This window comes from Erinaceus europaeus, chromosome 17, assembly GCF_950295315.1.
Source record: "Erinaceus europaeus chromosome 17, mEriEur2.1, whole genome shotgun sequence".
Taxonomy (NCBI): domain Eukaryota; kingdom Metazoa; phylum Chordata; class Mammalia; order Eulipotyphla; family Erinaceidae; genus Erinaceus; species Erinaceus europaeus.
Window position 1 is genome coordinate 40,024,472 of NC_080178.1, and position 22,024 is coordinate 40,046,495.

A 22,024-nucleotide genomic window follows, 5' to 3' on the forward strand; every position below is an offset into this window, starting at 1 on the left:
GCTGGACAATTGCTGAGAAGGAAAGGGATCACCAAGTAAAGGGTCCCTTTGTAAAATGTGAACACCTTCTGTGTGGAAAGTATTGGGGTCAGGGTGAATTCAGGAAACTGAAAAGACAGTAGGGTGGGGTAGATAGCTTAATGCTTATGCAGAGAAACTCTCACACCTGACACTCTGAAATCTCAGGTTCACTCCTCCTCACACCATAAGCTAGAGCTGAACAGTGCTTTGATTAAAAAAAAAAAAATCAATGCAACCAGTGCCACCACACCACATTTTACTTCGGAGTGTATCCTGAGACATCAACCCTCCAACTCCAATAATCTGGTGAGACCTTTCCTAACACATGGGACTACCTAGTTCCATTTCAAATGGTGAATTTCCTAACAAAGTTAACAGACCTTAGATATAGATCAGGGCCTAAGGGATAGGGTACATATACAAATGTAGCCATAGGTTAGGGGAAAATATATACCTCAAAATAAAAGTGCTCAATAGGGGGTCAGGAGGTAGCGCAGTGGGTTAAGCATACGTGGCACAAAGAGCAAGGACGGGCGTAAGAATCCCAGTTTGAGCCCCCGGCTCTCTACCTGCAGGGGAATCGCTTCACAGGCAGTGAAGCAGGTCTGCAGGTGTCTGTCTGTCTTTCTCTCCCCCTCTCTGTCTTCCCCTCCTCTCTCCATTTCTCTCTGTCCTATCCAACAACAACGATATCAATAAGAACAATAATAATAACCACAAACAATGGTAAACCAGTGTAACAAAAGGGAAAAAAATGGCATCCAGGAGCAGTGGATTTGCAGTGCAGGCACTGAACCCCGGCAATAACCCGGCAAAAAAAAAAAAGTGCTCAATAGTCTTCCATGAGTAGAGTCAATAAGTCCAGCAAGCAAGTAGAAAGACACAAAGAAGACTTCATAAAGTACCTAATCAAATACTTACTACTTAGGCCTAGAAACCCTCCTCTCCTACCCCCTACCTCACTTCTTTCAATAACTCAAGTCTAACCTCATCAGATAAAGTAAGAAGTACAAAAACTAGATAAGGCCAAGAGACTGGCACACTAATGATGCCCTTTTTGGTCAATACCAGGCCACCCCCTATCATCTGGGGCTCTAGTCAGGTAATCCTTGGATTCTTACAAGTATATGATGGGCCTAGACCTCTAACAGATTTCTTTCTCACTGGTCACTTCCATTAGGACCATCATCATAAGCCCCCTTTGTGGACCTATCCAGGCTCTTGCCCTCAATGTATAGTAGCAATGGTAGGGACTGCCCTGCTCTCAGAAGGAAGACTAGGTGTCAGCCTACTCTTTTTCTACCTCTGTGTGTGTGTGTGTGTGTGTGTGTGTGTGTGTGTGTGTGTGTGTGTGTGTGTGATTTAATAATGACTGACAAGATTATGAGATAAGAGGGGTACAATTCCTTATAGTTCCCATGACCAAAGTTCTATATACCCTGATTTCCATTGGAAGGTTCTCTATTCTTTATCCCTCTGGGAATGTGGACCAAAGATCTTTATGGGATGCAGAAGGTAGGAGGTCTGGCTTCTGTAATTGCTTCTCTGATGGACATGGGTGTTGACAGGTTGATCCATACCCCAGCCTGTCTCTCTCTTTCCTTAGTGTGGTAGGGTTCTGGGGAGGTGGGGTTTCAGGACAAATTGAAGTCATTTACCCAAGGAAGTTAGGTTAGTAACATCTGCAACTTGGAGGTACCACTCTGTTCTCCTTTGTCCTTTTCCACACCCTTTTGCCAATTTATAGATGAGTTATAATATTCCACCATCGTTCCTCTTTGTCCTTTCCCCTGTAGTTTCCCTCCTAGTGGCCTGGAAACCCTCACTTTGAATTTCCAGGATTTAAAGTGGTTTTTTTTTTTTTTTTTTTTTTTTTTTTTTTTTTTTTTTGTGGAGAGATGGCCTGTTGTCCTCAAACCACCATTTTGACTCTGACCCCTCTGGGTTCCTGCTTATTCAACAATTTACTTTATCTTTTACTGCCTTTCAGCCACCAAGTTACAGTTGAACCCCACCTCTCCAGGACCCAGGTTTGAGCCCCCGCTTCCTACCTAGAGAGGGGAAGCTTCATAAGTAATGAGGCAGGGAAGATAGAGAAAGAGAGAGAAAGAAACCTGAAGCACTCATGAAGTTTTCCCCCTACAGGTAGGGACTGGGGGCTTGAGTCCATGTCCTTGTGCATGGTAATATGGGCTCTCAACTGGGTATGGTACCACCTGCCCTCTGCCCCCCCCCATTATAACATTTTAAAATGTAGGTATTCTCTGCTATTCTTTTTGTTTAAGCTTATTAATTAAGCATGGCAGATACTGTCAAATAAAGCAAAGAAAGGTGAATGGGAGAAATAAAATGTGACAGTTATTCAAACCTGTTGTGCTGGTGATTAATAATAGGGAAAAAAATTTAACACACAATATGTGCACTCAACCAGGTGTACCACCACCCAACCCTTAATCTAAGGAAATAGAAATTGAGCTGCAATTGACATGTAACATCACATTATCAGATTTAAGCATGATAATTTGACATTTGTCCGATTCGACTTCTGGAGGCGGAGCTACGAGCAGCAGATCGCTTTCTCTCCTCTCCTCTCCTCTCCTCTCCTCTCCTCTCCTCTCCTCTCCTCTCCTCTCCCGGATCAACTAGGAATACCAAAGGAGACCACCCGGACCGAAACAAAACAGGACTAGAATGACCACAGAAACCCAGTAAATCACCCGTGAGTACAAACACACGTGACTGGTGACAGAGAGGAGAGAGGGGCCTAAGGAGAGATTAAGTGACTGCTAACAGTTCGACAGTTTGTCAGTGAAAACACCACCTCCAGTCTGCTCCACCAACAAGGGGACAGCTGAAGGGAGGAAAGGACTCCCCAGAGACTCACCAAGTACAACTCTGAGTCTCCATTGCTACTACCCTCAGAATCTGGAGCAGCAACAGGGAGGGACACCAGGGTACAGATATCTAACCGGGAAACTCAGGAGAAGACCTATACCTTGGTGGCATAGCTGAGAGGCTGTGAAAGTCTCTTTGCATAACCACTGGATTATCTCTGCCACACCCTGCTTTATCTCTTGGTCAGGAGTCAGTGATTAAGCTAAGAAGCCTCTTGATAGTTTAAAAGCCCTCAGGCTCCCATAGCCTACAGGGAAAAAAAAAAAGGCTTTTACACCACTGAACTCCAACTCAGGGATTGAAAAAACTGTTAACTTATATAAAATGGTTAAAACAACAAGAAAAAATATTGGAGACTCGAACCAGGACAAGAGTCCAGCTAAAAGTCCTCCAGAGGGTGAAGCACAAAACAACAAGTTCAACATCCAAACATTAGCTAAGGAAATAATAACAGGAGTGAGTAGAGAATTTGAAAAAATTGTAATCAGAAATGCAGGAACAACAAATGAGAATATGGAAGAAAATTCTAATTATCTCATGGTTATTAGAGAGCTGAAAGCTGAAATCGCTGAGCTAAGAAGGCAACTAGCTGAACAAGCTAAAACAGTATCAGAGCAGGGCAACAAAATAGATGAACTCCAGAAAGCAGTAGAGGGCAGAGAGAATAGAATCAATGAGGCTGAAGACAGAATTAGCAAGATTGAGGATGAATTAGAGACAACTAAAAAAGAAGTAAGAGATCTCAAAAAGAGATTAAGAGATGCTGAAAACAACAACAGAGTCCTATGGGATGACTACAAAAGAAACAATATACGCATTATTGGCTTACCAGAGGAAGAAAGAGAAGGGGAGGAAGAAAGTGTTCTCCAGGCCATAATAGCTGAAAATTTCTCTAGTCTAGACAACACCAAAGACATAAAGATTCAAGAAGCCCAGAGGGTCCCAAACAGAATTAACCCAGACCTAAAGACACCAAGACATGTCATACTTAGATTGGAAAGGAATAAGGATAAAGAAAGGATCCTCAAGGCTGCAAGAGAAAAACGAAGAGTCACCTACAAAGGAAAACCCATAAGATTAGCAGCAGACTTCTCCATACAAACACTACAGGCCAGAAGAGAATGGCAAGATATCTATCGAGTGCTCAATGAGAAAGGCTTTCAGCCAAGAATACTATATCCTGCTAGACTGTCATTCAGACTAGATGGAGGCATCAAAACCTTCTCAGACAAAGAACAGTTGAAGGAAGCAACCATCACCAAGCCTGCCCTGAAAGAAGTTCTGAAAGGTCTCCTATAAACAACCAGACCACCACAAATAGGACATATATCAAAAACACTCTAAAACTCTACAAGAATGGCGTTAAAATATCTTCAATCTTTGATATCAATAAATGTCAATGGCCTGAATTCACCTATTAAAAGACACAGAGTAGGAAGATGGATCAGAAAACACAACCCAACAATATGTTGTCTACAGGAAACTCACCTAACGCAACAAGACAAACACAGACTTAAAGTGAAAGGATGGAAAACTATCATTCAAGCCAATGGCCCACAAAAAAGGGCAGGAACAGCTATTCTCATATCTGACATGATAGACTTTAAAATAGATAAGATTAAAAAAGATAGGAATGGACACTACTTAATGCTCAGAGGATCAGTCAATCAAGAGGACTTAACAATTATTAATATCTATGCACCCAATGAGAAGCCATCTAAATACATCAAACTTCTACTGAAAGAGCTACAGCAATATATTAACAGTAACACAATCATAGTAGGGGACTTCAACACCCCACTATCTCAACTTGACAGATCATCCAGGCAGAAAATCAGTAAAGACATAAGGGAGCTAAATGAAGAAATAGATAAACTAGAACTATTGGACATTTTCAGAGTCATTCATCCCAAGAAACTGGAATACACATTTTACTCAAATCCACATGGATCATTCTCAAGGATAGACCATATGTTAGGCCACAAAGACAGCATCAGTCTATTCAAGAGCACTGAAATCATCCCAAGCATCTTCTCAGACCACAGTGGAATTAAACTAACACTTAACAATCAACAAAAGATTAGTAACAGTGCCAAAATGTGGAAGCTCAACAGTACACTTCTTAACAACTTCTGGGTCAAAGAGGAAATCAAGGAAGAAATCAAAATGTTTCGAGAGTTCAATGAAAATGAAGACACAAGCTATCAAAATATTTGGGACACAGCTAAAGCAGTCCTAAGAGGGAAGTTCATAGCTATACAAGCACACATTAGGAAACAAGAAAAGGCACAAATAAACAGCCTGATTGCACATCTTAAAGACCTAGAAGAAGAACAACAAAGGAACCCTAAAGCAACCAGAAGGACAGAAATCACTAAAGTTAGGGCAGAAATAAATAACATTGAGAATAGGAAAACCATACAAAAGATCAATGAAAGTAAATGTTGGTTCTTCGAAAGAGTAAACAAAATAGACAAACCTTTAGCCAGACTCACAAAACAAAAAAGGGAGAAGACCCAAATAAATCGGATAGTAAATGAAAGAGGAGATATCACAACAGACACTGCAGAAATTCAACATATCATGCGAGGCTTCTATGAACAACTATATGCCACCAAGCTAGAGAACCTGGAAGAAATGAATGATTTCCTAGATACCTACCAACTTCCAAAACTAAGTAAAGAGGAAGTGGATAACATGAACAGGCCCATCACAGCTAATGAAATTGAAACAGTTATCAAAAATCTTCCCAAAAATAAAAGTCCTGGACCAGATGGTTTTACAAATGAATTCTACAAAACTTTCAAAGAAGAACTAATACCTCTACTTTTAAAAGTCTTCCAGAAGATTGAAGACACTGGAATACTCCCTGCCAGCTTCAATGAAGCCAACATCACCCTGATACCAAAAGCAGACAGGGACACAACCAAAAAAGAAAACTACAGACCAATATCTCTGATGAACATAGATGCGAAAATATTGAACAAAATTCTAGCCAACCGGATACAGCAGTATATCAAAAAAATTGTTCATCATGACCAAGTGGGGTTTGTCCCAGGCATGCAAGGTTGGTTTAATATACGTAAATCAATCAATGTGATCCACCACATCAACAAAAGCAAGACCAAAAACCACATGGTCATATCAATAGATGCAGAGAAAGCCTTTGACAAAATACAACATCCCTTTATGATCAAAACACTACAAAAAATAGGAATAGATGGAAAATTCCTGAAGATAGTGGAATCTATATATAGCAAACCTACAGCCAACATCATACTCAATGGTGAAAAACTGGAAGCATTTCCCCTCAGATCAGGTACTAGACAGGGCTGCCCACTATCACCATTACTATTCAACATAGTGTTGGAAGTTCTTGCCATAGCAATCAGGCAGGAGCAAGGAATTCAAGGCATACAGATTGGAAGAGAAGAAGTCAAACTCTCCTTATTTGCAGATGACATGATAGTATACACGGAAAAACCTAAGGAATCCAGCAAGAAGCTTTTGGAAATCATCAGGCAATACAGTAATGTGTCAGGCTATAAAATTAACATTCAAAAGTCAGTGGCATTCCTCTATGCAAACACTAAGTTAGAAGAAATTGAAATCCAGAAATCAGTTCCTTTTTCTATAGCAACAAAAACAATAAAATATCTAGGAATAAACCTAACCAAAGAAGTGAAAGACTTGTATACTGAAAATTATGAGTCACTACTCAAAGAAATTGAAAAAGACACAAAGAAGTGGAAAGATATTCCATGTTCATGGGTTGGAAGAATTAACATCATCAAAATGAATATATTACCCAGAGCCATCTACAAATTTAATGCTATCCCCATCAAGATCCCAAGCACATTTTTTAGGAGAATAGAAAAAATGCTACAAATGTTTATCTGGAACCAGAAAAGACCTAGAATTGCCAAAACAATCTTGAGAAAAAAGAACAGAACCGGAGGCATCACACTGCCAGATCTCAAACTGTATTATAGGGCCATTGTCATCAAAACTGCTTGGTACTGGAACATGAACAGACACACTGACCAGTGGAATAGAATTGAGAGCCCAGAAATGAGGCCCCACACGTATGGACATCTAATCTTTGACAAAGGGGCCCAGACTATTATATGGGGAAAGCAGAGTCTCTTCAACAAATGGTGTTGGAAACAATGGGTTGAAACATGCAGAAGAATGAAACTGAATCACTGCATTTCACCAAATACAAAAGTAAATTCCAAGTGGATCAAGGACTTGGATGTTAGACCAGAAACTATCAGATACTTAGAGGAAAATATTGGAAGAACTTTTTTCCGCATAAATTTTAAAGACATTTTCAATGAAACGAATCCAATTACAAGGAAGACTAAGGCAAGTATAAACCTATGGGACTACATCAAATTAAAAAGCTTCTTCACAGCAAAAGAAACCACTACCCAAATTAAGAGACCCCTCACAGAATGGGAGAAGATCTTTACATGCCATACATCAGATAAGAGTTTAATAACCAACATATATAAAGAGCTTGCCAGACTCAACAACAAGACAACAAATAACCCCATCCAAAAGTGGGGGGAGGACTTGGACAGAATATTCACCACAGAAGAGATCCAAAAGGCCCGAGAAACACATGAAAAAATGCTCCAAGTCTCTGATTGTCAGAGAAATGCAAATCAAGACAACAATGAGATATCACTGCACTCCTGTGAGAATGTCACACATCAGAAAAGGTAACAGCAGCAAATGCTGGAGAGGGTGTGGGGTCAAAGGAACCCTCCTGCACTGCTGGTGGGAATGTCAATTGGTCCAACCTCTGTGGAGAACAGTCTGGAGAACTCTCAGAAGTCTAGAAATGGACCTACCCTATGACCCTGCAATTCCCCTCCTGGGGATATATCCTAAGGAACCCAACACATCCATCCAAAAAGATCTGTGTACACATATGTTCTTGGCAGCACAATTTGTAATAGCCAAAACCTGGAAGCAACCCAGGTGTCCAACAACAGATGAGTGGCTGAGCAAGTTGTGGTATATACACAATGGAATACTACTCAGCTGTAAAAAATGGTGACTTCACCGTTTTCAGCTGATCTTGGATGGACCTTGAAAAAATCATGTTGAGTGAAATAAGTCAGAAACAGAAGAATGAATACGGGATGATCTCACTCTCAGGCCGAAGTTGAAAAACAAGATTAGAAAAGAAAACACAAGTCGAACCTCAAATGGAATTGGAGTATTACACCAAAGTAAAAGACTCTGGGGTGGGTGGGTGGGTGGGTGGGGAGAATACAGGTCCATGAAAAATGATGAATGAAATAGTGGGGGTTGTATTGTTAAATGGAGTCTGGGGAATGTTATGCATGTAAAAAAAAAAAAAGAAGTAGAAATGCAAAGCAGAAATTGACTGAGTTTGGAGTATGGCACCAAAGTAAGAAAGCAGAAGTACACTAGAGTTTGCAGTGAGTACCTCCCTAATACTTCCTCTCCACTTTTCCAAGCTTTGGGTCCATGATTGCTCAACAATTTGTTTGGCTTTGTATGTTAACTCTCTTTTCAGTCACCAGGTTCCAGGTGTCATCAGGATGCTGGCCAGACTTCCCTGGATTGAAGACCCCACCAATATGTCCTGGAGCTCAGCTTCCCCAGAGACCCACCCTACTAGGGAAAGAGAGAGGCAGACTGGGAGTATGGACCGACCAGTCAACGTCCATGTTCAGCGGGGAAGCAATTACAGAAGCCAGACCTTTTACCTTCTGCAACCCACAATGACCCTGGGTCCATGCTCCCAGAGGGATAGAGAATGGGAAAGCTATCGGGGGAGGGGGTGGGATATGGAGATTGGGCGGTGGGAATTGTGTGGAGTTGTACCCCTCCTACCCTATGGTTTTGTTAATTAATCCTTTGTTAAATAAAAAAAAAAAATTAAAAAAAAAGGCAACAAAAAAAAGAAAAAAAAATTTGACATTTGTCTTCATAGCAAAATGATCACAATAAGTTTAGTTAACATCCTGTGCCATACAGACTGTAATTAAATGATCTAAACTTTCTTTTTTGACTCTGTACCTCCTTTCTCCAACAAAACTGAGATAAAATAAAATCAAACTGGCCTGAGGCTTGTGGGCTAGAGGGTGTGGCCACTTCTCCTTGGGAGAAGCCCCGAAGCTACATTCTTTTGGCTTTGATTGCTTTTAGGCAAAACCCTCCAGTTTACCATTGTACTGATAAGAACCTTCAGTTGTGTCTGGCTAGACTGAACTGGCTCTTGTAGTCTGTAGAAAGGAGTTGATCCCAACCTTTGACACCCTTCTTGTTAACTGTAGTTAAAATCATGTCCCTACTGATCTTTTCTATTATTTTTTAAAATTTATTTATTTTATTTTATTAGTGGTTTAATGATGATTGACAAGACTGTGAGATGAAAGGGGTACAATTCCTTACAATTCCCATGACCGAAGTTCTATATACCCTCCCCTCTATTGGACGGTTCACTATTCTTTATCCCTCTGGGAATATGGACCAAAGATCTTTATGGGGTGTAGAAGGTAGGAGGTCTGGCTTCTGTAATTGTTTCCCTGCTGGACATGGGTGTTGACAGGTTGATCCACATCCCCAGACTTTCTCTTTCCTTAGTGGGGTAGGGCTCTGAGGAGGTGGGGTTCCAGGACACATTGGTAAGGTCATCTGTCCAGGGAAGTCAGGTGATTAAGATATAAAGCAGGGAGTCGGGCAGTAGCGCAGCAGGTTAAGCGCATGTGGCACAAAGCCCAAGGACCAGCAGAAAGATCCTGGTTCAAGCCCTGGGCTCCCCACCTGCAGGGGAGTCACTTCACTGACAGTAGATCTGCAGGTGTCTAGCTTTCTCTCCCTCTCTCTGTTTTCCCCTCCTCTCTCCATTTCTCTCTGTCCTATCCAGTGGCGATGATATCAGTAACAACAACAATAATAACTACAACAATAAAAAGACAACAAGGGCAACAAAAAGAGAAAATAAATTAATTTTAAAAATTTTTAAAAAAGATATAAAGCAGAACAATTTGTTTAATAAGATGTTTTCTATAATTGTTGTTGTTTTATTTTATTTTGCCACTAGGGTTATCACTGGGGTCAGTGTCTATACAACTCCAGTGCTCTCTGTGGCCTTTTTTTTTTTTTCTTTGCCTCCAGGGAGGGTTATTGTTGGAGCTCAGTGCCTGCACTATGAATCCACTGTTCCTGGTGGCCATTTTTTCCCCATTTTTATTGAATAGGAAAGGGAGAAATTGAGAAGGGAGGGGTAGATAGAGAGGGAGAGTGACCTGCTTCAATGTTTGTGAAGCGACCCTCCTGCAGGTGCTATACCCCCACCCTGTTGCTATTTTTATTGTTATTATTGCTGGCATTATTGTTGGATAGGACAGAGAGAAATTGAGAGAGGAGGGGAAGACAGAGAAGGGGAGAGAAAGACACCTGAAGACCTACTTCACTGCTTGTGAAGCGAATCCCCCTGCAGGTGGGGCACAGGGGGTTCAAACCCAGATCATTGCGCCGGTCCTTGTGCTTCATGCCATGGGAGCTTAACCCATTGCGCTACCGCCTGACTCCGCTTCTTCTTTTTTAATATTTTATTTATTAAAAAACATGTTTTTAAATCAAAGCACTGGTCACCTCTGGCTTATGGTGGTGCAGGGGATTGAACCTGGGACTTTGGACCCTCAGGCATGATAGTCTGTTAGCATAACAATTATTCTATGTACCTCTGCCCTTATTTATTTATTTATTTATTTATTTATTTATGAGAAAGATAGGAGGAGAGAGAGAGAGAGAGAGAAAGAACCAGACATCATGCTGGTATATGTGCTGCCAGAATTGAACTCAGGACCTCATGCTTGAGAGTTCAATGTTTTGCCCACTGTGCCACCACCCAGATCACACTTTTTTTCTTTATTTGATTAGACAGAGAGAAATTGAGGGAAGAAAGGGAGAAAGACAGAGAGACTTGCAGTATTTGCTTCACTGCTCATAAGGCTCATAAGATTGAGTTTTTAAACCTTGTCCTTGTGTGTGGTAACATGTACGCTAAACCATCTATACCACTGCCCAGCCCCCTTCCTTTTTAAATATTTATTTTATTGATTACATACCAGAGAGAGCTTCACATAAGACAGAAAGAGGGGAAGAAACCCAAGCATACTCTGGTATTTGTGGTACAAGAAATTGAACCAGGACATGAAAGAGCTCAATGCTTTACCAGTTGAACCATTTCTCCAGTTAACTTCTTCCTTAAAAAAACAAAAAACAAAACAAACAAACAAACAAAAACCTTGGATTCTCACATAGATACGATGGGCCTACACCTCTATTAGATCCCTCTCTCCACCATCACTGGTCACTTCCATCAGGAACATCATCATAAACCCTCACTGTAGAGCAGCAATGATAGGGAACGCCCAGTCTCTCTTTTAATATTTTATTTATTGGCTGATGAGAAAGATAGGAGGAGGGAGAAAGAACCAGACATCACTCTGGTACATGTACTGCTGGGGACTGAACTCAAGACCTCATGTTTGAGAGCCCATTGCTGTACCCACTGCATCACCTTCCAGACCACACAATATTTTATTTATTTAATTAATTTTTTATTGGGGGATTAAACAGTCAACAGTAAATACAATAGTTTATACATGCATAAAATTTCTCAGTTTTCCATATAACAATACAACCCCCACTAGGTCCTTTGTCATCCTTTTCCAGGACCTGTATTCTCCCCCCTACCCACCCCAGAGTCTTTTACTTTGGTGTAGTATACCAATTCCAGTTCAGGTTCTACTTGTGTTTTCTCTTCTGATCTTGTATTTCAACTTGTGCCTGAGAGTGAGATCATCCCATATTCATTCTTTTGTTTCTGACTTATTTCACTTAACATGATTTCTTCAAGCTCCATCCAAGATGGGCTGAAAATGGTGAAATCAGGAAAGATGAGTTTTTTTTTTGTTTTTGTTTTTTCATCTTTTTAAGATAGAAGATTGAATCATCTTCTTTCGTATTTCCTCTTTTTTCATCAACAGGTTCGATGCCAGATTTGATGCCAGCCTCAAGTTTGATGCCAGAAAGAATCTTCAGTGCTGTGATGTCTTTCTCTCTATTTCTCTGTACTTGAAAAAGTCAACCCAGAGTGGTGTCCCTCCTTTTCATTAAAGTTGGTAGAGTGCTGTACTATATATTTGAAAATCAATAGAGTAGATCTTGATATATCTGTTTATTTATTTTTTCCTTTTGTTACTTTTTTATTATTATTGTAGTTAGTATTGTTGTTGTAACTGATGTTGTCATTGTTAAATAGGACAGAGAGAAATGAAAAGAGGAGAGGAAGACAGAGGGGAGAGAAAGATAGACACCTGCAGACCTGCTTCACCGCCTGTGAAGTGACTTCCCTGCAGGTGCAGAGCCAGGGACTCGAACCAGGATCCTTATGCTGGTCCTTGCGCTTTGGGCCACATGTGCTTAATCTGCTGCACTACAGCCTGACTCTCCTAGAAGAGATCTTCTAAGTTCCTACTATAAGGGGGGGGGGGGTGGGAAATGCCACTATTGTCAAAGAACTTACAGGAACAACTGTATAGAAAAGAGGGGGTGTGCATCCTGGGAGATGGCATTGTGTCTAGAATGTTGGATTTGAAAGCATGAGACACAGGCCAGGGGAGATAGCATGATGGCTATGCAAATAAAGACTTTCAAGCCTGAGGCTCCAAAGTTCCAGTTTCAGTCCCTATCACTGCCATAAGCCAGAGCTGAGCAGTGCTCTGGAAAGAAGAAGCAAACAGACAACAACCATGAGGTCCTATGCATGATGGTAAAGAAAGACTTTACTTGGGGGTGGGAGGTTCATTCAGTTATCACAGGGAAATGAAAAACTGTACCCATATTTCAACTTCATTGTAAGCCATATATCCCCAATAAAATTATTTGAACTTTAAAAACCATGAGGTCCATGGTAGCATCTGGAACCTGGTGGCTGAAAAGCATTAACATAAAAAGCAGAACAAATTGTTGAATAGAAAGGCACTTAAAGGCAAGAACATTGCAAATGAGATTTGAAGTCTCCATTTTAGAAAAAGCTAGTAGGTCTATTTTAGGTATATTCCAAGGGACCCATGACTTTACTAACTTTTGCCTGAGCCTGACAACTAACATGCAGGTGGACCAAAGGTATTGTTTGGGGAGTTGGAAAAAGGTCTAGAAAGCTGGATTAGGGAAAAGAGTAGCTCCCAAGTATAGGAAAAGTATATAAATATTGTTAACTGTAAAACCAATCGATTTGATCTGAAGCCTGTATTCATTGTAGGAGCCTGTGTAACCTCTGCATCTCTGTAGGTTTGAGCTTGCATTCTGTGGTCATAACTAGGAACATTAAGGAGCCATCTTCCTCGAGTGGTAGAGTATGTTGTCCAAACTCCTTTCAGGGAATGGGCCTGTCCCTACCATTGTTGATCCATGTGGAGGGCAAAGTCTTATAGGGGCCCACAAAGGAGTCCATTATGTTGTTCCTGATGCAGATGACCAGTGGAGAGAGAGATCTGTTAGAGGTCTAGGCCCATCATGTCTTTGTGGGTACCCCAGGGCTCCCTGATTAGGGCAGCCACCACATTCCAGATGATACCATGATGCCAATCTGACTTCCCTGGGCAGAAGACCTCATTAATGTGTCTTGGAGCCCCACCTCCCCAGAGCCCTGCCCCACTAGGGAAAGAGAGAGACAGGTTGGGAGTATGGATCGAACTGTTAATGCTCATGTTCAATGGAGAAGCAATTATAGAAGCCAGACCTTCCACTTTCTGCACCCCATAATAATCCTGGGCCCGTGCTCCCAGGGGATAAAGAATAGGAAAGCTTTCAAGGGAGGGGATGGGATACAGAATTCTGGTGGTGGGAATTGTGTGGAACTGTACCCCTCTTATCCTATGGTCTTATCAATATTTCCATTTTATAAATAAATTAAAAAAATTATAAGGCAGCACAATGGATAAGGCATTGGATTCCCAAGCATGAAGTCCTTAGTTCAATCCCTGTCAGCACATGTACCAGAGTGATAGCTGGTTCCTTCCCTCTTTCCTCCTATCTTTCTCACTAATAAATAAAATATTTAAAAAATTAAATCATGAGGTCCCATTTAATTGAGCATTACATGTGTCAGAGTGATTCACTGACTCTCTTTCTCTCCTCTATTTCTTAGAAATGAAAGAAATGAAGGAAGGAAAGAAGGAAGGAGAGGGAGGAAAGGAAAGGAGGAAAGTAGGGAGGAAGAAAGCAAAAAGGATTTAAAATATTTTCTTTTTAAGCTATCAGGGGAGGGGATGGGATACAGAGATTGTGTGGAGTTGTACCCCTCTTGTCCTATGGTTTTGTCAGTGTATCTTTTTTTATAAATAAAAAAATTTTAAAAATAGAAAAAATTTTCTTTATTTATTAGTAATTTAATATTGATTTACAAAATTATGAGCTAACAGGGGTATAATTCCACACTGTTCCCAACCACCCAAGTTCTGTATCCCCATTCCTCCCATTGAAAACTGTAGTAGCTCTCCTAAGGTCATAGATGTGGGTTGACTAATATTTCTTTTTTTTTTTTTATTTAAGAAAGGATTAATTAACAAAACCATAGGGTAGGAGGGGTACAACTCCACACAATTCCCACCACCCAATCTTCACAACCCACCCCCTCCCCTGATAGCTTTTCCATTCTCTATCTCTCTGGGAGCATGGACCCAGGGTCATTGAGGGTTGCAGAAGGTAGAAGGTCTGGCTTCTGTAATTGCTTCCCCGCTGGACATGGGTGTTGACTGGTCAGTCCATACTCCCAGTCTGCCTCTCTCTTTAGGGTGTGTCTCTGGGGAAGCTGAGCTCCAGGACACATTGGTGGGGTCTTTAATCCAGGGAAGCCTGGCCAGCATCCTGGTGGCATCTGGAACCTGGTGATTGAAAAGAGAGTTAACATATGAAGCCAAACAAATTGTTGAGCAATCATGGACCCAAAGCTTGGAATAATGGAGAGGAAGTGTTAGGGAGGTACTCACTGCAAACTCTAGTGTACTTCTGCTTTCAGGTATATATTTTGCAGTAGTTTATGGATACGTGTGAACATAAGCTCTCTCTCACAGAAACTGGTGTATATCTAGGTTATGGGACTTTGTTAGAAAGTGAACCACCTGAGATGAAATTAGAGTGTACTATAAAAGGAAAGGTCTCACCCGAGTAATGAAGCTGAAGGGTTGTCATTCCACACGTGAAGTCTCTGGACACAGTCTGAGGTGAAGCATGTTGAGGTGGCAATTGTTGCGTTGGTTAGGTTGTGATCGGCGGATGCAATATTATTTGGTATGGATGGAGAGGCATACGGGAAAGTGGGCCCAATCCAAGGGTTCCAGGACTGGGGGAAGTAGGGGCTCTATAGTGGAGATGTGAGGTTCCTGCTGTCTTAGGGTTCAAAAAGACAATCGATAGTTAATATTATCATCACATTATTTGTTAATTGGGTTAACTTTGAAAAGTCCTTTTGTTAGGGTTTGCTGTACAGTATCCAGTATCTTGTATATAGCTATGCTATTGGATGCTTCTAATCTACTTGGTCTAGGCTTTTGAGAGAGTCTGCATATCAAATACACAGCCTATATATTAAAAAGATTCAGTTTGTGTTTTGAAAAACTTTGAGACATACAATTGATTTTCCCCCTTTCATATTAACTATTGATTTATATGTCTACATTTTGCTAGGAGTGTACATAAACACCATTCCCACCACCAAAGGACTGTGACCCATCCCTCCCACCCACTCCCACCCCCCACTGGCCCAGGAAGCTGCATGTCTACCCCTCACCACAGGGTTTTTACTTTGGTGCCCTACTTACAATTTGGTCAGGTCCTGCTTTTAGTTTCCCTTTCAGATCTTCTTACTCAACTTCTGTTGATGAGTGGGACCATCCCATACTCATCTTTATCTTTCTGACTTAGCTCACTTAACATAATTCCTTCTAGCTCTGTCCAAGATGGGTCAGAGAAGGTGGGTTCATTGTTCTTGATAGCTGCATAGTATTCCATTGTGTATATATACCACAGCTTTCTCAGACACTCATCTGTTGTTGGGCACCTGGGTTGCTTCCAGGTTTTAGCTATTATGAATTGTGCTTCTATGAACATAGGAGTACACACCTCTTTTTGGTTGGGTGTTATGGAGTCCTTGGGGTATAACCCCAGGAGAGGAATTACTGGATCATATGGAAGGTCCATGTCTAGCCTTGTGAGAGTTTTCCAGACTGCTCTCCACAGAGGCTGTACCAATTTACATTCCCACCAGCAATGTAAAAGGGTTCCTCTGTCCCCACATTCTCTCCAGCATTTGTTGCTGCTGTCCTTTTTGATGTATGCCATTCTTACAGGAGTGAGGTGGTATCTTAGTGTTGTCTTAATTTGCATTTCTCTGACAATCAGTGACCTAGAGCAGTTTCTCATATGTTTGTTAGCCTTTTGGATCTCCTCTGAGGTGAATGTTTTGTTCATATCCTCTGCCCATTTTTGGATGGGGTCATTTGCTTTTTTGGTGCTAAGTTTGCTGAGCTCTTTATATATTTTGGTGATTAGTTTCTTGTCTGATGTATGGCATGTGAAGATCTTCTCCCATTCTGTGAGGGGTCTTTTTGTTTGTTTAATAGTTTCTTTGGATGTGCAGAAGCTTTTCAATTTGATGTAGTCCCATTGGTTTGTTTCTGCTTTAGTCTTCCTTGCAATTGGGTTTGATTCATCAAAGATGTCCTTGAGGTGTAGGTGGGAAAGTGTTTTACCAATGTTTTCCTCTAAGTATTTGATTGTTTCTGGTCTGACATCTAGGTCTTTGATCCATTTGGAGTTGATTTTTGTTTCTGGTGAGATAAAGTGGTTCAATTTCATTCTTCTGCATGTTACAACCCAGTTTTTCCAGCACCATTTATTGAAGAGAGCCTCCTTTTTCCATTTAATCCTTTGGGCCCCCTTATCAAAGATTAGATGTCCATAGGTGTGGGGATTTATTTCTGAGCTTTCAATTCTGTTCTACTGGTCTGTGTGCCTATTTTTGTTCCAGTACCATGCTGTTTTGATGATGATGGCTTTATAATATAGTTTAAGGTCTGGGAGTGTGATGCCTCCATTTCTGTTTCTTTTCCTCAAGATGGTTTTGGCAATTCTAGGTGTTCTAATATTTCTATAATTATCTGTTTATATCTACATTTTTATGGTAAAATAAATTTCTATAATTTTCTATGGTAAAATATACCCATTTTTCTTTTATTTATTTTTTTAAATAATTTATTTATTTATGAGAAAGATAGGAGAAAAGAAAGAACCAGACATCACTCTGGTATATGTGCTGCTAGGGATTGAACTCAGGACCTTATGATTGAGAGTCTAATGGTTTACCACTATGCCACCTCCAGGACCACCCCATTTTTCCTTTCTATATCACATATACACCTATTACTACTTCCAAATGTCCTTCTATTTTTGTCTTCTCTCTTCAGGTCCTAATTGAATTAGAGTTGAGAACTCTGTCCATCTTCCCCTAACATTACTCCCCTCTTGGAGTATGGACCAAAATTCTTTATGGGGTGAAGAAGGTGGAAGGTCTGGTTTCTGTAATTGCTTCTCCACTGGACATGGGCATTTCTAGGTGGATCCATACCCCCAGTCTGTTTCTATCTTTCTCTAGTTGGGTACGACTCTGGATAGGTAAGGTTCTGGGACACTTTAGTGAGGTCGTTTGCCCAGTGAAGTCAAGATGAAATCACAGTAGCATCCTCAAATTGGTGCCTGGAAGGCATCAAGACAAAACAGTAAAATTGAACATAAACATGAACCAAAAAGTAGCAATAGAGCAGATGAGAATAGGGATTTTAGGGTGGGAAGAAGCTAGGAAGTCTATTTTAGGTATATTCCACGGGACCCATGACTTTAGTAATTTTTGTTTGTGCTTGATAGCTAACATGCTGGTGGACTAAAAATATTGTCTGCGCAGAAGTAATCAGAGTTGAGATAGGGCTAGAAAGCAGGATTAGGGCAGAGAGTAGCTCCCAAACTTGAAGAAAGAATATTGTGGTTCAGGAGGTGGCGCAGTTGCTGCGGCACTGGACTCTCAAGCATGAGGTTCTGAGTTCAATCCCCAGCAGCACATGTACCAGAGTGATAGCTGGTTCTTTCTATCCTACCTTTATCATTAATGAATAAAATACAAAGAAAATTAAAAAAGAATATATATATATATGTATATATACATATACATACAATTAACTGTTTACTCTATCGATCTGACCCAAGGCCCATATGTATTCACATTTAGCAGACTTGCCTGTGTATCCTATGAGTCCCTGTCAGTCTGAACTCACAGTTCATAGTCACATCTAAGAACATGCTAGGCTGCACTCATTTCAGGACCAATCTTCCTCAAGTGGCAGAGTATGCTGATCCAGCCTTCCTTTGGAGAGTGGGGCACCCAGGTTCAACACTATCATGAACCAGAGCTGAGCAGTTCTCTGTGAGTATCTTTCTCTTTGTCATTAAAAATAAACATATCACAAATAAACACCTTATTGCATACCTTAAAGACTTAGAAGAAGAACAAAGGAGCCCTAAAACAACCATAAGGACAGAAATAACTAAAGTTAGGGCAAAATAAGTAACATTGAAAATAAGAAAACCATTCAAAAGATCAATGAAGTAAATGTTGGTTCTTCGAAAGAGTGAACAAAATTGACAAACCTTAAGCGAGACTTATAAAACAAAAAAAGAAGAAGACTCAAATAAATCAGATTGTAAATGAAAGAGGAGATATCATGACACCACAGAAATTCAATGTATCATGTGAGGCTTCTATGAACAACTATATATGCCATCAAGCTAGAGAACCTGGAAGAAATGGATGATTTCCTAGATACCTACCAACTTCCAAAATTAAATAATAAGGAACTAGATAATATGAAGAGGCCCATAACAGATAACAAAATTGAAACAGTTATCAAAAACCTTCCCAAGAATAAGAGTCCTGGACCAGATGGTTTTACCTTCTAGGAAGAGTTAATATCTCTACTTTTAAAAGTCTTCCAGAAGATTGAAGACACAGTAATACTCCCTTCCAGCTTCTATGAAGCCAACATCACTCTGATACCAAAAACACAACCAAAAAAGAAAACTACAGACCAATATCTCTGATGAACATAGATGTTAAAATTTTGAACAAAATTCTAGCCAGCTGGATACAGCAGTATATTAAAAATATTGTTCATCATGACCAAGTGGGGTTTATCCCAGGGATGTAAGGTTGGTTTATTATATGTAAGCCAATCAACATCATCCACCATGTCAATAAAAGGAAGACCAACAACTACATGGTCATATCAGTGGATGCAGAAAAAACCTTTGACAAAATCCAGCATCCCTTCATGATCAAAATGCTACAAAAAATGAGACTAGATAAAATTCTTCAAGATAGTGACCTAACCTACAGCCAACATCATACTCAATGGTGAATAACTGGAAGCATTTCCCCTCTGATCAGGTACTAGACAGGGCTTGCCCACTATCACCGTTACTAGTCAACATAGTGTTGGAACTTCTTGCCATAGCAATCAGGCCGAAGCAAGGAATTAAAGGGATACAGACTGGAAGAGTAGACATCAAACTCTCCCTATTTGCAGATGACATGACAGTACATGTAGAAAAACCTAAAGAATCCGGCAAGAAGCTTTTGGAAATCATCAGGCAATACAGTAAGGTGTCAGGCTACAAAATTAACGTTCAAAAGTCAGCGGCATTCCTCTATGCAAACACTAAGTTAGAAGATGACATCCAGAAATAATTTCGTTTTACAACAGCAACAAGAACAACAACAAAAAACTAGGAATAAACCTAACCAAAGAAGTGAAAGACTTGTATACTGAAAATTATGAATCACTACTCAAGGAAATTGAAAAAGACACAAAGAAGTGGAAAGATATTCCATGTTCATGGGTTGAAAGAATTAAATCACTAAAATGAGTATACTACCCAGAGCCATCTACAAATTGAATGCTATCCCCACCACATTTTTTTGGAGAATAGAACAAATGCTTACATGGAACCAGAAAAGACCTAGAATTGCCAAGATAATCTTGAGAAGAAAGAACAGAATAGGAGGCATCACACTCCAGGATATCAAATAGTATTATAGGGCCACTGGAACATGAATAGACACACTGACCAGTGGAATAGAATTGAGAGCCCAGAAGTAAGCCCCCCACACCTATGGACATCTCATGTTTGAAAAAGGTGTCCAGACACTATTAAGTGGGGGAAAGGGGAGTCTCTTCAACAAATGGTGTTGGAAAAAATGGGTTGAAACATGCAGAAGAATGAAACTGAACCACTATATTTTACAAAATACAAAAGTAAATTCCAAGTGGATCAAGGACCTGGATTTTATATCAGAAACCATCAGATACTTAGAGGAAAATATTGGCAGAACTCTTTTCTGCATACATTTTAAAGACATCTTCAATGAAATGGATCCAATTACAAAGAAGACTAAGGCAAGTTTAAACCTACATCAAATTAAAAAGCTTCTGCACAGCAAAAGAAGCCACTATCCAAACCAAGAGACCCCTCACAGAATGGGAGAAGATCTTTACATGCCGTACATCAGACAAGAGTTGAATAACCAAAAGATACTAAGAGCCTGCCAAACTCAACAACAAGAAAACAACTCCATCTGCTTATGGGAGTTGGGCGGTAGTGCTGTGGGTTAAGTGCATGTGGCGCGAAGCGCAAGGACCAGCATAAGGATCCTGGTTCAAGCCCCTGGCTCCACACCTGCAGGGGAGTCGCTTCACAAGTGGTGAAGCAGGTCTTCAGGTGTCTGTCTTTCTCTCCCCCTCTCTGTCTTCCCCTCCTCTCTCCATTTCTCTCTGTTCTATCTAACAACAAAGGCAGACAACAATAACTACAACAATAAAAAAACAACAACAAAGGCAACAAAAAGGGAATAATAAATATTAAAAAAAAAGAAAACAAATAACCCCATCTCAAAATGGAGAGAGGACATGGACAGAATATTCACCACAGAAGAGATCCAAATGGCAGAGAAGCACATGAAAAAATTGTCAGAGAAATGCAAATAAAGACAACAATGAGATACCACTTTGAGATGTATGACTCCTGTGAGAATGTCATGCATCTGAAAAGGTAGCAGCAACAAATGCCTGAGAGGTTGTGGGATCAAAGGAACCCTGCTGCACTGCTCATGGTAATGTAAATGAGTTCATCTTCTGTGGAGAGCAGTCTGGAGAACTCTCAAAAGGATAGAAATGGGCCTACCCTAGGATTATGCAATTTCTCTCCTAGGGATATGTCCTGAGGAACCCAACACACCCATCCAAAAAGATTTGTGTATGCCTATGTTCATAGCAGCACAAATTGTAATAGCAAAAACCTGGAAACAACCCAGGTGTCCAACAACAGATGAGTGGCTGAGCAAGTTGTGGTATGTATACACAACGGAACACTACTCAGCTATTAAAAATAGTGATTTCACCATTTTCAGCCCATCTTGGATGGAGCTTGAAGTAATCATGGTAAACAAAATAAGTCAGAAATAGAAGGATGGCTATGGGATGATCTCACTCACAAGCACAAGTTGAAATACAGTATCAGAAGAGAAAACACTAAGCAGAACTTGGACTGGAATTGGTGTATTGCACCAAAGTAAAAATCTCTAGTGTGTGTGTGTGGGAGAGTACAGATCCTGGAAAATGATAACAGAGGATCTAGTGGGGGGGTTATGATTATGTGGAAAACTGAGAAATGTTATGCATGTACAAACAATTGTATTTACTGTCGACTGTAAAACATTAATCCCCCTATAAAAAATAAAAAAACCCAAATAAACAAGATCAATACTGATAAATCTGTAGCAACCCCCTACACAAAAGGTGGACCAGTAGAAACCGAACTCAAGGAAGTAATCCCACTTACAACTGAATCCAAAAAGATAAAGTACATGCCCTTTTCATGGATTGGAAGAATAAATATCATTAAAATGCCAATAGTGCCAAAAGCAGTTTATAGATTAAATGTAATC

General features: G+C 40.3%; 1 protein-coding gene across 1 annotated transcript in view; it reads left to right on the forward strand.

Moving 5' to 3' along the window:
* CLNS1A (chloride nucleotide-sensitive channel 1A) overlaps positions 1 to 12,110 on the forward strand; it is a 59,791-nt gene extending 47,681 nt beyond the window's left edge. Inside the window, exon 7 of the mRNA XM_016191132.2 lies at positions 11,958 to 12,110. The gene's annotated coding sequence lies outside the window, so the exon portion shown is untranslated. The remainder of the gene's footprint in view (positions 1 to 11,957) is intronic.
* Positions 12,111 to 22,024: the final 9,914 nt, after the last annotated feature.